The 14793-nt window shown below is 40.4% G+C and overlaps 1 non-coding gene across 1 annotated transcript; it reads left to right on the forward strand.

Annotated features, from left to right (window-relative positions):
- The first annotated feature begins 1241 nt into the window (after window positions 1-1241).
- Window positions 1242-1347, forward strand: LOC121968752. Its single transcript, XR_006108290.1, has one exon. It is a non-coding gene; the product is annotated as a small nucleolar RNA R71 (small nucleolar RNA).
- The last annotated feature ends 13446 nt before the right edge of the window (window positions 1348-14793 follow it).

A 14793-nucleotide genomic window follows, 5' to 3' on the forward strand; every position in this document is an offset into this window, starting at 1 on the left:
AAGAAATACTAACCTTACTTTGTTGAGAAATACCTGAAATTTCTAAACATGTAGATGTGACTTCCTCTGAATCAAATGATGGTTCTGGCTCTAGCTTAGGTGTTGATGATATCAATGATGGTGATTCTCGAGACTCTACTAGCTCTGTATAAGTCCCTACACATTGTTCCACAACATGATCAATTCTTAAAACCTCTAAGGGTTGTCTTGACAAAGGTGGTGATCCTTGAGATGCTGCTTCCACAACACAGCTCCCTACATATTCTTCCATATCATCATCATCAACACATACATCAAAAAATAAACCAACATCTATGTCCTCAATAGGAGAATCAATAACAAGAGGATCAATAACTTCACTTGCAGTTTTAAGTTGATCTACCACATCACATTCATCATCTGAAAATTTAATGTCACTATAACACCTTATAAAATTTTGAGATAGATCTAAAAACTTATTTACCACTACATTATCAATAAAATCCTCATCTGAAAAATCTTCATCTTCATATATATTCAAAAATCTACACTCAACCATATTAGTGTCACAGGATTTGCCGAAGTCTTTATTTTCATTGACCCCCACTAACCTTTGTGGAAAAGGAACCCTTAGTGAAGGTCCTGGGAAAGACTGAACTCCCTTTTTCCCAAATTCCCTTTGAGCTTTTGGAGGAGGTCCAACTTGCTTATCTAATGTTGGTGTGATTAATCGTTGAGGGAAAGGTACTTCTGGCCTTTGGGAACTTCCCAGAGAAATGGAACTGAGTTCTTGTGATCTTCTATTATTCTTCTCCTCAATTCTAAACATGTCGTTCTTCAGAAGTTCTTCATGATTTTTTCCACTTCTCAACCCAACATCATCACACTTTTCATTGGATCTTGACTGTGTAGGAGGGGGATCTTCTTTAAACCATTTTGAAACAATACTATCAAGCTTTGCCCCCAAATGTTTGAACTCCTCACTCTGTGACTTGTGAATTTCAACATTTTTAGGTGGTTGAATTTCATTTTGTTTGACAGGCTCTCTTACATTTATAGCTTGCACTTTTTGAATATCTGAGGGAAATTCCATCCAACTTTTGTTCGACCATTCATGGAGGTTCAATGTCACTTGATCAATTAACGAATAAGCTTCATCTACACTTTTGTCCATAAAAGAACCTCCAGCTGATGAATCCAATAAAGTCTTGTCTGAGAAAGAAATTCCCCCATAGAATATGTGCAAAATCAACCATTTTTCAAAACCATGATGAGGGCACTGTCTTTGAAGACTCTTGAATCTATCCCATGCTTCAAATAATGATTCTCCATATGCCTGAGAAAAATTTGTTATGCAATTCCTCATATACACCGTTCTACTTGGAGGGAAAAAATGATTCAGAAATTGCTTCTCCAATTGTTCCCAACTTGTGATGCTTTGAGGACAGAGAGAATATAGCCAAGTCCTTGCTTTATCCTTGATACTTAAAGGAAATATCATCAATCGAACTACATTTGCTGATACTCCTTCACATTTCACCAAATCACAAATATCTAAAAATGTTTCAAGATGCAGATAAGGACTTTCTGATACTTCTCCTCCAAATTTGTGACCTTGTATCATGAAAATTATCTCTGGGTCTAGTTGGAAACTTTCTACTTCAATTTGAGGTTGCACAATGGGAGATAAAAATCTTGCAGAAAATGGTGTAGAAAAATTTCTCATGGTCCTGCTTGACATGTTAGTGCTCATGGATATTCAAGAAGAAAAAGAAAATTATCAAGAATCAAAAACAAGAAATAAAATGCAATATGAAAAGCAAGAAAGCAAATGCAGAATTTAAATTGCAAGAAAGAAAGTGCATAATGAAAACAAGAAAGAAAAGATAAAAGAAAAAAGAAAAATGTCTAGAATAATTCATATGCTAAAAATTGCAAGATATGTTTACAAAAGAAAAGAAGAAAGAAACAAGATCAAAAGAGAAAACAGAGAAAAGTTAGATTAGAGTACTAGAAATCAAGAATGCAAAGTTAGAATTAGAATTAGAATTCCAACAAAAAGAGTTGTCAAGAATGTTATTCAAGAAAGGAAAAACTTACGAAAACAGAATTCTAACAATTAGTTATAACTATGCAAATCAAAAGAAAAAAAGAAAACTTATGTTTAGTCTAACTCAATTGATAATTCCTAATGTTATAGCGCAGTCCCCGGCAACGGCGCCAAAAACTTGTTCGCTCTCCGCAAGTGTACGGAAATGTCGCAAGTAATATAAAAGATTATCGTATCCACAGGGACTGGAATAAGCACTAGAAATGTCTCAATGCGAATTAGCCAAACAACTATCCAATCGTTTCAAAAGCAAAGTAAGGTAAACAAATCTAATCTTAAAGATCAACAAACAAGAGTTTAGTGTTTTGGGTTATGATAAAGGGAGATTCTAGGAGTTTCGGTTTCTTTGTAGGATTTCTCGAATGTAAATTGTTCACCAATTCTTATCCCTCAATTGCCAAACATGTAGAAAGTTGCCGGTTCTCTCTTGCAATAGACAACCGGATAAGGACTGAGAAATGTATCTAAAAAGGATTAATTAGACATGAACCTATGTTGTGCTTACACAGAAGTGCACCTATTACTATGCCTTCCTCGGATATCAACGTAGAAGCCCACGACTTATCAATCTATCAAGATACAAGAAACTAATCACAAAATCCATCCTACTCTCTTGAATATTCCTATTTCCTCTTCAAGATTGTCTCTCAAACGTCCTTACACGGGCTTGCACCTGTCACGTGGATCCCTCGGATGATCGAGTGAGAGTTTATCTTTACAAAGTCCATAAGAAATTCAAACAATTAATCAAGAATGAGAATTAAGCACGAATCATCTTTAATCGTTCAAGATCTAATTGATACAAGTAAGATAATGTCATTGAAACAAGAGAATGGCAAATCCATAAGAGATTACATCAATCCATCATACAAATACTCCCTTCATCCTAGAATACAAGAACGACTCCATGAATCGAGGAAGAAAACCCGAAGAAATAGAGAATACAAGCATTCCTTAAATCCCCAATCCAAGAAACCAAGAAAAGGGGGGAAAGAGAAAACTTATCTATGATGAAGCTTCGTCTTCGGATCCAATCCTCGCTCCGGAGCCGGAATCGCCAAGAACTCCCCTTGAATCGCCCAGAAATCCTCCCAAGAATGGGAGGAAACCACCAAATCTTGCCTTCTCCCAAAGGGGGAGAGATCCCCTTTCAATTCATGAAGGAGGGTTTAAATAGAGGAGGGAATCGGGCGCCACACGACCCCGTGACACGGCCGTGTGAGATTCACACGGCCATGTCTAGTTCCTTCTCTGCCAAAACTGCACGGCCGTGTAGTGCACACGGCCACAGCCTGCTTAGTCTCTGGAAACGCTTAGTGTCTGGAAATGCTACACGGCCGTGTGGTGCACACGGCCACAGCCTGCTTAGTCTCTGGAAGCGCTACACGGCCGTGTGGTGCACACGACCATAGCCTGCTTAGTCTCTGGAAACGCTACACGGCCGTGTAGATCCACACGGCCATGTAAGGCTTCTGCTCTGGTTGGCTTCAAATCTTGACACGGCCGTGTGAAGTTCGCACGGCCATGTCATTCTCCACTTCTGTTGGTGCCAAACTCCACACGACCCGAGCTCCATACCAGTGCAGGGCCGTGTAAGGTACACGGCCAGGTGCTTTCTCCCTTTGTTTCCTCCAATGCTTGCCCAAGGATGTAGATTTTCACCAAATCGACTCCTGTGTACAGAAAATGCACAAAAAGCAGATCTCCGAACCAAAAGAGTAATATGCTAAAAGGAAAGCTGGAAGTATAAAAATGCATAGATCAAGCATGCTCAAAGTATGTAAATGTGCGTAAAAACATGCATAAAAGAGTATATAATCTACGCACATCAATAACTGCGGATAATGATCCTATAAACAAGAGTTGCATAGAGATGTTGTTGGGTTCTTCGGGCCACGAAAATCGCTTTTTCGCGTCGCGGAAACCCCGAAGGACCCAAAGTCGTAGATCCGTGCAAAGATTCGTATACAAAATTCGAAAAACTATTTCTTGTACGAGTTCAAAAACTGATCTACTACTTAGATCTACGAGAAAAATGTTTACCCTTGTAGCGATGCCCTTCGCGTTCCCGCTCGTCCAAATGATGTCGGATCTCAAGACCGTCAAGCGCCGGTCCTCTAGAAGTATCCACACGGACACACTAGATGGAGATGACCAAAAACCAAGGTGTGCTAGCACCTATGTGGTTCGGCCATGGGAGGAGGAGAGGGAGAGGGAGAGCTTGAGAGGAAGAACACCAGGGAGAAGAAGAAGTTACACCACTTGAATGGAAAAATGAAATTCACACCCAAAAACCAAGTGGCCGGCCACTTTCAAAAACTCACCAATTAATTGCATTAATTGCAATTAATATGAAACCATTACCAATTAATTGCATTAATTGCAATTAATATGAAACCATTAAGAGAGTGGCTTTGTAACTTCCATGAGGTGGCACCCATGATGATGTGGAACATCATTATTGGTCCACCTAATGCCAACTCACCAATGAGGTGGCAAAAGGTCAAGTCAAAATTGACCTTTGGTCTTCCTTCTCAAGTCAAGTCAAACTTGACTCAATCTCTACCATGGTGGATCTAATCCAACCATTTGATTCGAGCCAACTTAATATAATGAATCTAATTCATTAAATTGAATTGATTCAATGAGTCAAAATCTAAATTAGACTCATTTAACACATGAATAAACTTGAGTCGAACTCAAGTTAGCCCAATTAGGATTACTCTTAATCCAATTTGATTCATCAAATGAATCTAATCCTCTTGGTTCATCAAATGAACCTAATCTCCACCTAATTGTCCTAAGTGTGTGACCCTATAGGTTCTTGTAACGTTGGCAATGCCCTAAACCCATTTAGGAGCATAAGTAATGAGCGGTATCTAGCAACACATCATTACTACCCAAGTTACAAGAATGTCGAGATCCGACATCACCTTGTGACTACCAATTGTGACTACTCACAAAATAATGACAAGTGTCCTTCTATCCTAGACATCTAGATTGATCAATGTGAGGCATAGACCGTGTCATCCTCTAATCAATCTAAATCTTGAACTCAAGTAGACTCACTCGATCAAATGAGCTCAACATCTAATGTTGACTCATTTGGGCATAACCATGCACTTAGTGGTCTCACTCTATCAAGAATACCGATGTCGCTCCCGTCATATGGGAGGATAGATCCCATCTACATCACTCACATCCTCTACATAATTCGTTATATACCCAGTAATCGCCTTTATAGTCCACCCGATTACGGGTGACGTTTGATGAAACAAAAGTACATAACTCCTTATGTAGGGATCCATGGTGACTTCAGGTCTAAGGACTAATAGTCATACTAATAGCCACATGAGAAAATATATGACACTCATATAACGATCCATGATACTTTCTCATGGCGGGTCATTCAGTATACATTCTCTAATGCATACCCATGTGTCAGCTTGATATCTCTATATCCATGACTTGTGAGATCAAGTCATCGAGCTGACCTACATGCTAGTCTTATTGTATTAACATTGTCCCTGAATGCTAATACTCGACTAGGAATGATTTAGAGTAGTGTTCCCTATATCATCTCACTATCGATTCAACTAATCGATTGATATAGGTATGAACCTTCTACTCAAGGACGCTATTATACTTAGTCTATTTGGCACTAATATAAATAAGTATAATAACCAAACAAATGCCTTTATTAATATACAAGAATATGATATACATGAGTCCATACAATCATCAAATGATTGGCTCTAGGGCTCTAACTAACAGATGTAATTGGTAAATTGTTACCTACCGATCATACTAAGTCTTGGGCGTATTAGCCAAAACTAACTCAAGGGTTAGTATGATGTGGATCTTGTCCCACATGAATTATAGAATTTAGTGGGAGCATCATTTAGTTAAAGGCCTAATTAAATGATTTAAAAAGAATATGATATTTATTTTTCTACATTTTTCTGTTGTAGATAACCATGACGTCGAATACGAACACCTTCTCTCTGCGTTCTGTCCTTGAGAAGGACAAGCTCAACGGAGCAAATTTCCTGGACTGGTACAGGAACTTGAGAATACTTCTCACCCAGGAACGTAAACTGTACGTTCTGGAGCAGCCCATTCCGGAGGCTCCTCCTGCCAATGCCACGTGAGTAGACAAAGATGCTTACAAGAAGCATCAAGATGATGCATTAGATGTGTCCTGTCTAATGCTCACGACCATGAACTCAGAGCTTCAGAAGCAACACGAGTTGATGGGTGCTTATGATATGGTTGAACATCTTCGTCAACTGTATCAAGGACAAGCGCGACATGAGAGCTTTGAGATCTCAAGGGCACTATTTCAGTGCAAGATGTCAGATGGGACTCCCGTAGGCCCATATGTACTCAAAATGATTGGGTACATAGAAAACCTACAGAGGTTGGGATTCCTGCTTGGCCAAGAGTTGGCCATTGACCTGATCTTGTAATCCTTGCCGGATAGCTATAGTCAGTTCATTCTAAACTACAATATGAACGAAATTGACAAGCCACAGCCCGAGTTGCTTAGCATGTTAAGAACTGCTGAGCTGAACCTTAAGAAGGCTAAGCCCCACTCTGTTCTGATGGTTCAGAAACACAAGGGCAAGGGCAAGCCCAAAGGCAAGGGAAAGTCCCAAGCCAAGGGCAAAGGCAAGGCACTGAAGCCTAAAGGAGGGGTCGCCAAGGATGCTACCTGCTTCCACTGCGGTCAGACCGGGCACCGGAAGAGGAACAAATAGCAGGGCATTGGCGAAGGGCGAGGTGGACCTATGCGTAGGCAATGGAGCACTGGTTGCTGCTGTTGCTGTAGAGACTTATTTTCTATCTCTGCCCTCTGGGCTTGTATTAGAGTTGGATGATTGTTGTTATGTGCCTACATTAACTAAGAACATAATTTCAATTTCTTCTTTGGACAAGAAAGGTTTTTCTTTTATAATTAAGGACAAATGTTGTTATGTTTATTTAAAAGATATGTTCTATTGTAGTACATCTTTGATGAACAGACTCTACATTCTAGACCTTTAAAGCCCTATCTATAACATAAATACCAAGAGGTTCAAGTCAAATGACTAGAATCAAACCTATCTCTGGCACTGTCGCTTAGGTCATATAAATGACAAGCGCTTATCCCAGCTCCATAAGGATGGTTTGCTGGACTCATTTGATTTTGAATCTTATGAGACGTGCGAGTCATGCCTACTAGGCAAGATGACCAAGACTCCCTTTACTGGGCACAGTGAGAGAGCGACTGACTTGTTAGGTCTTATACATAGTGATGTATGTGGCCCTTTCAATGTCGCTGCTAGAGGCGGTTATAGGTACTTCATCACATTTACTGATGACTTCAGTAGATATGGTTATGTGTACTTGATGACACATAAGTCTGAATCCTTTGAAAAGTTCAAAGAATTTAAGAATGAAGTACAGAACCATCTTGGCAAGAGTATTAAGATACTTCGATCAGATCGAGGTGGAGAATACCTTAGCCATGAGTTTCGTGACTATCTAGCTGAGTGTGGGATTCTATCCCAACTCACTCATCCTGGAACACCACAGTGGAATGGTGTATCCGAAAGGAGGAATCGTACCTTATTAGATATGGTACGATCTATGATGAGTCATACAGATCTTCCGACATACCTTTGGGGCTATGCTCTAGACACGGCAGCTTTTATACTCAACCGAGTTCCATCCAAGGCCGTGATAAAGACACCATATAGGATATGGACTGGGAGAGATGCCCAGGTGTCTTTCATGAGGATTTGGGGTTGTGAGGCTTATGTTAGACGTCAAGTCTCAGACAAATTAGGACCCAAATCCGACAAGTGCTACTTTATTGGATATTCCAAGGAAACTATCGGATATTACTTCTACATTTCCGGTCAGCACAAGGTAGTTGTGGCAAAGACTGAGGTCTTTCTAGAAAGGGACTTTGTTTCTAGAAAGACTAGTGGGAGCACGTTCAATCTTGAAGAAGTTCAAGATGTGAATAATAGCACTGATGCCTCGATGGAAATTGAACTGGAACCACAAAGTGTTGTGGATGATGTTGTTCCACAAGGAGTTGAGGAACAACAACCAGTTCAAGTAGACATACCTCTTCGCAGGTCTGATAGGGTACGTCGTCAGCCTGAGAGATACTCATTTCTCTTGTCTAACCATGATAACATTGTGCTCATAGAGGATGAGCCTACCACCTATCAGGAAGCTGTGATGAGACCAGATTCCGAGAAATGCCTAGAGGCCATGAGATCCGAGATGGAATCTATGTACACCAACCAAGTATGGACTTTGGTTGATCCACCTGAAGGGGTAAAACGTATTGGGTGTAAGTGGGTCTTTAAGAGAAAGACTGACATGGATGGACTTATCTATAAGGGTCGCTTGGTAGCTAAAGGTTTCTAGTAGATTCATGGTATTGACTATGATGAAACCTTTTCTCCAGTAGCGATGTTTAAGTCCATTCGGATCATGCTTGCTATTGCAGCTTACCATTACTTTGAGATATGACAGATGGATGTCAAAACCGCATTTCTGAATGGAAACCTATGCGAGGATGTGTACATGACACAACCTGAGGGTTTTGTAGATCCACAGCATACTTGCAAAGTATGCAAGCTGCATAGGTACATTTATGGACTAAAGCAAGCTTCTCAGAGCTGGAATCTTCGATTCGATGATGCAATCAAACAGTTTGATTTCATCAAGAAAGAAGATGAGCCTTGTGTCTACAAGAAGGTTGTAGGGGATATAGTTGTGTTCCTCATATTGTATATGGATGACATACTACTCATTGGGAAGGACATCCCTTTACTTCAGTCTATCAAGACCTGGCTAGGAAGTTTCTTCTCAATGAAGGACTTAGGTGAGGCATCCCGCATTCTAGGGATACAGATCTATAGAGATAGATCTAAGAGATTGCTTAGCCTATGTCAGAGTACATATATTGATAAGGTACTCCTACGGTTTGCCATGCAGAACTCCAAGAAGGGATTTCTGCCGATGTCACATGGCGTGAGGCTTTCGAAGACTCAAGGTCCCTTTTCTAGAGAGGAGAGAGAACGCATGGATCAGATCCCTTATGACTCATCCATAGGATCTATCATGTACGCCATGCTATGTACTCGTCCTGATGTCTCGTATGCTTTGAGCATGATGGGCAGATACCAGTCAGATCCAGGTGAAAGTCACTAGATAGCGGTCAAGAATATTCTTAAGTACTTAAGAAGGACTAAAGAATATTTCTTGATATATGGAGGCAATGATGAGCTAGCTGTAAAGGGCTACAGTGATGCCAGCTTCCAGACCGACCAGGATGATTATCGATCGCAATCAGAGTTCATATTTAGCATAAATGGTGGTGCTGTGAGCTGGAAGAGTTCGAAGTAGGACACAGTACATTGCTGCATCAGAGGCAGCAAAGGAGATAGTTTGGATCCGCAAGTTCATCACACTGAACTTGGGGTGGTTCCCAGTATCGCTGACCCTATTGATCTCTATTGTGACAACAATGGAGCTATAGCACAGGTGAAGCAACCTCGCTCACACCAGCGGACCAAACACATACTACGGCGCTTCCATCTCATTCGAGAGATTATCGAGAGAGGAGACGTGAAGATTTGCACAGTACCTACAGAGGCTAACATCGCAGATCCCTTGACCAAGACTTTGGCACAGAGGAAGCATGATGGTCACACTAGGTCATTGGGGCTTAGAGCCTACACTGATTGGCACTAGTGCTAGTGGGAGATTGTTAGTTAGAGCCCTAGAGCCAATCATTTGATGATTGTATTATGGACTTGTTGTATCATATTCTTATATTAATAAAGGCATTTGTTTTGGTTATTATACTTACTTGTATTGGTGTCAAATAAACTAAGTATAATAGCGTACTTGAGTAGAAGGTTCTTACTTATATCAATCGATTGGTTGAATCCATAGTGAGATGATATAGGGAACACTACTCTTAATCATTCCTAGTCGAGTATTAACATTCAGGGACAATGTTAAAGCAATAAGACTAACATGTAGATCAACTCGATGACTTGATCTCACAAGTCATGGATATAGAGATATCAAGTTGACACATGGGTATGCATTGGAGAATGTAAACTGAATGACCCACCATGAGAAAGTATCATGGATCATTATATGAGAGTCATATACTTTCTTATGTGGCTATTAGTATGACTAGTAGTCCTTAGACCTGAAGTTACCATGGATCCCTACATAAGGAGTTATGTACTTTGGTTTCGTCAAACGTCACCCGTAACTGGGTGGGCTATAAAGGCGATTACTGGGTATGTAACAAATTATACAGAGGGATGTGAGTGATGTAGATGGGATCTATCCCTCCTATATGACGGGAGCGACATCGATATTCTTGATAGAGTGAGACCACGAATTGCATGGCCATGCCCAAATGAGTCAATATGAGATATTGAGCTCATTTGATTTAGTGAGTCTACTTGGAGATCAAGATTTAGATTGGTCAGAGGATGACACAGTCTATGCCTCACATTGATCAATCAAGATGTCGAGGATAGAAGGACACTTGTCATATATTGTGAGGAGTCACAATTAGAAGTCACAAGGTGATGTTGGATCTCAACAATCTTGTAACTTGGGTAGTAATGATGTGTTGCTAGATACCGCTCATTACTTATGCTCCTAAATGGGTTTAGGGGCATTACCAACGTTACAAGAACCTATAGGGTCACACACTAAGGACAATTAGATGGAGATTAGGTTCATATGATAAACCAAGAGGATTAGATTCATGTGATGAATCAAATTAGATTAAGAGTAATCCTAATTAGACTAATTGAGGTAGACTCAAGTTGATTCATGTGTTCAATGAGTCTAATTTAGATTATGACTCATTGAATCAATTAAATTAAATGAATTAGATTCATTATATTAAATTGGCTTGAATTAAATGGTTGGATTAGATCAACCATGATAGAGATTAAGTCAAGTTTGACTTGACTTGAGAAGAAGAGGAAGAGTCAAGTTTGACTTGACTTTATGCACATCATTTGCGACTTGGCATTAAGTGGCCAATGATGGTGTGCCACATCATCATAGATAACACATGAGTGTGCCACCAAATGGAAGTTACATCTTCTCCTTTGCTTTAATGTGGCCGGCCACATTAATGAGAGGAGTTACACTTGATGTGGCCGGCCACTCTAAATGAATGGGAATTCATTTTTTTCATTCAAGGCTAATTGACATCTTTTTCCTCCTTGAGCTCTTTCTTGTCTCCCTCTCCTCCTACCTTGGCCGAACCCTACTAAGGTGCTAGCACACTTTAGTTTGGTTTTTCTCCCTCTTTGTTCGTGTGGATACGCATAGAGAGTTGTCTATCTTAACAACTTGAGATCCGGCACCTTGGACGAGCGGGATTCACGAAAGGCATGCATCAAGGGTAAAACTCTTAACATATAGTTCTAGTGTAGATCTATAGGTTGTTAAACTCGTACTCGTAATTTTGTTTACTAAAGTTTTTTCTTCGCACGGATTCATGGTGGGGGTTTGGGGGTTTCCACGACGCAAAAAAGCAGTTTTCGCAGCCCGAAAAACCCAACAAAGTATGCATAGATTTTCAAGATCTTAATAAAGCTTGTCCAAAGGATTATTATCCCCTACCTCGCATCGACGAGCTGGTGGATTCTATCTCTTGATGTGAGTTTATATGTATGCTAGATGCCTATCAGGGGTATCATCAGGTCCCTCTTGCTAAGGAAGATCAAGAAAAGATCGAGAGAAATTTGGAAGTTTATGTGGATGATATACTTATCAAATCTCTTCGAGCCTTAGATTTATGTGTTGATATAGAAGAAACTTACGGGTCCCTGAGGCAGTATGGACTTAAGGTCAACCCCTGTAAGTGTTTATTCGGAGCTAAAAGTATAAATTTTCTAGGATACATGGTGACCAAGTGGGGGATAGAAGTCAATCCCAACAAAGTACGGGTGACAAGATATAGCTCCACCACGCAACATGAAGGAAGTGCAGAGATTGACCGGTCGGATCATTTCTCTATCACGCTTTATCTCTCGATTGGTTGACCGAAGTCTTCCTTTCTTCAAGATACTCCGACGAGCTACTAAATTCCAATGAGATGAAGAATGTGATAAGGCGTTTGATGAATTAAAAAATTATTTGTCTACTGTACTTGTATTAGCTAAACCAAGAGTGGGGGAGACTTTATGGGTTTATCTGTCGGTTAATGAGCATGCTGTTGGCTCGGTTTTGGTGAGGCAAGAGGGGAAGGAACAACAACCTATGTATTTCTTAAGTCATTTATTAAAGGGAGTTGAGTGTCGCTACACTACACTTGAGAAATTGGCCTACAAATTGATTCTAGCCGCTCAGAGATTATGTCCTTACTTCTTATCACATCCAATCATAGTACTAACTAATAGTACTTTGGGTCAAGTACTCATTAACCCAGAGGTGTTCGGGTGACTGATTAAATGGACAACTGAACTTAGTGAATATGACATACAATATCAACCTCGAGTAGCAATCAAGGCTCAAGCCTTAACCGATTTTATAATAGAAGTATAAGGTCCCAAAGAAGTGGTGCTTTGAGTATGGTATTACACAGGCTTTCACCTCTGTGGCATATCCACAGAGCGCTAAACTAAATTAGATCATGTTGATGGTAGCTGGGTAGATGAATTACCTAGTGTATTATGGGCGTATCGTATGACCCCCCAAGAATCAACAGGAATAACTCCTTTTCATTTACTATATGGCGATGAGGCAGTGGTCCCAATGGAAGTTGGAGTGGAATCCAATCGAAGGTGTTTTTATGTTGAAGATAATTCAGAGTGACGCCTTATGGAGCTCGATCTGATAGAAGAAGTGCGGGACAAGGCGGTGACTCGGCTTGTATCATCCCGCCAGAGAATGAGGCAGAATTATAATAAAACAGTCATTCCCAGATTCTTTCAAGTAGGTGATTTAGTTTGGAAGCATATCAAACCTGTCGGGGATATTAACAAGCTGGAACCGCAATGGGGAGGACCTTACAGGGTAATACAAAAATTTACTTCGGGATCTTATTATCTTCAAGATGCCATGGGAAGAAATATCAAACGGCCTTGGAGTGCTAATCATTTACAACTTTATCAAACATAACAAGTATGCTTGTGCCCCATTTATACATTATGTTCAACTCTCTGGTGTAATTAATAGAAAGTAAAGACAATATTATTAGGAAATATGCATATTTTCTTGAATAGATAGATTGGTTTCCTTTCATTCAATCGATCGGGGACCTTAAGGGGTGACCTGAAAGACTCCCTTAAGATAATTTGGAGACTTTAAACCTCCACTCAGTCGATCGGGGACCTTAAGGGGTGATCGGATAGGCTCCCTTAAGGGGAACTAGAGACTTTAAACCTTCACTCAGTCGATCAGGGACTTAAAGGGGTGACCGGACAGGCTCCCTTAAGGAAAATCAGAGACTTTAAACCTTCACTCAGTTGATCGGGGACTTTAAGGGGTGACCGGACAGGCTCCCTTAAGGGGAACCAGAGACTCTAAACCTTCACTCAGTCGATAGAGGATCTTAAGGGGTGACCGGGCAGGCTCCCTTAAGGGGAACCAAAGACTTTAAACCTTTACTCAATCGATCGAGGACCTTAAGGGATGATCGGACAACCTCCTTTAAGGGGAACCAGAGACTTTAAACCTTCATTCAATCGATCGAGGATCTTAAGGGGCGATCGGACAGACTCCCTTAAGGGGAACTGGAGACTTTAAACCTTCACTCAGTCAATCGGGGACCTTAATGGGTAACCGGGTGGGCTCCCTCAAGGGGAACCGAAGACTTTAAACCTTCATTTAGTCAATCGAGGGTCTTGAGGGTTGATTGAGTGGTCTCCCTTAAGGGGAACCGGAGACTTTAATCCTTCATTCAGTTGATCGAGGACCTTAAGGAGTGACCGGGCGGGCTCCCTTAAGGGGTACAGGAGACTTGAAACCTTCATTCAGTAGATCGGGGACCTTAAGGGGTGACCGGGCAGGCACCCTTAAGCAGAACCGGAGACTTTAAACCTCCACTTAGTTTATCTGAGACCTTAAGGGGTGACTAGAAAGGCTTCCTTAAGGGGAATCAGAGACTTTAAACCTTTAACAAGTTGATCAAAGCATATGGATTGTGAGTATTATATTTATCTCATTTCGTTCGGTAATATATGCCCGATCGATCCATCATGTAACCTGGAAATTCATTGGGGAAGGCTTCTATGTCTTATTCAACCTCTTTACTTTGCTCGGAAGCATATGGTTACATAATCTATCATATAAACTGAAGATTTCTAATAAAATGATTATATTGCATATAGTTTACCTATTTCGTCCGGGAGTATATGTTCGACCAGTTTATTAGACAGGTCAAGGGTCCTTTATACAAGTAGGGTGTTCAGCCTATCATAGAAGCCCGGAGATCATCAGGGAGAATTCATTCAACATTATATGTTAATCAGAAGATAACTATGAGGTCTACTTGTTATGATTATAATTTCTCTACAAAATATATGTGGCAGATGTATTAAAGAATTTAATCTATATGGATACTTAAGTGGTTCCGAAGACATGGGGAGCTACACAAGGAAGAATAGGTAATTGCAAATTTTCATTAATATTTGATATATAACAAGTAGTGC

The sequence above is a fragment of the Zingiber officinale genome, chromosome 3B (genome assembly GCF_018446385.1).
Source record: "Zingiber officinale cultivar Zhangliang chromosome 3B, Zo_v1.1, whole genome shotgun sequence".
In the NCBI taxonomy this organism is placed as follows: domain Eukaryota; kingdom Viridiplantae; phylum Streptophyta; class Magnoliopsida; order Zingiberales; family Zingiberaceae; genus Zingiber; species Zingiber officinale.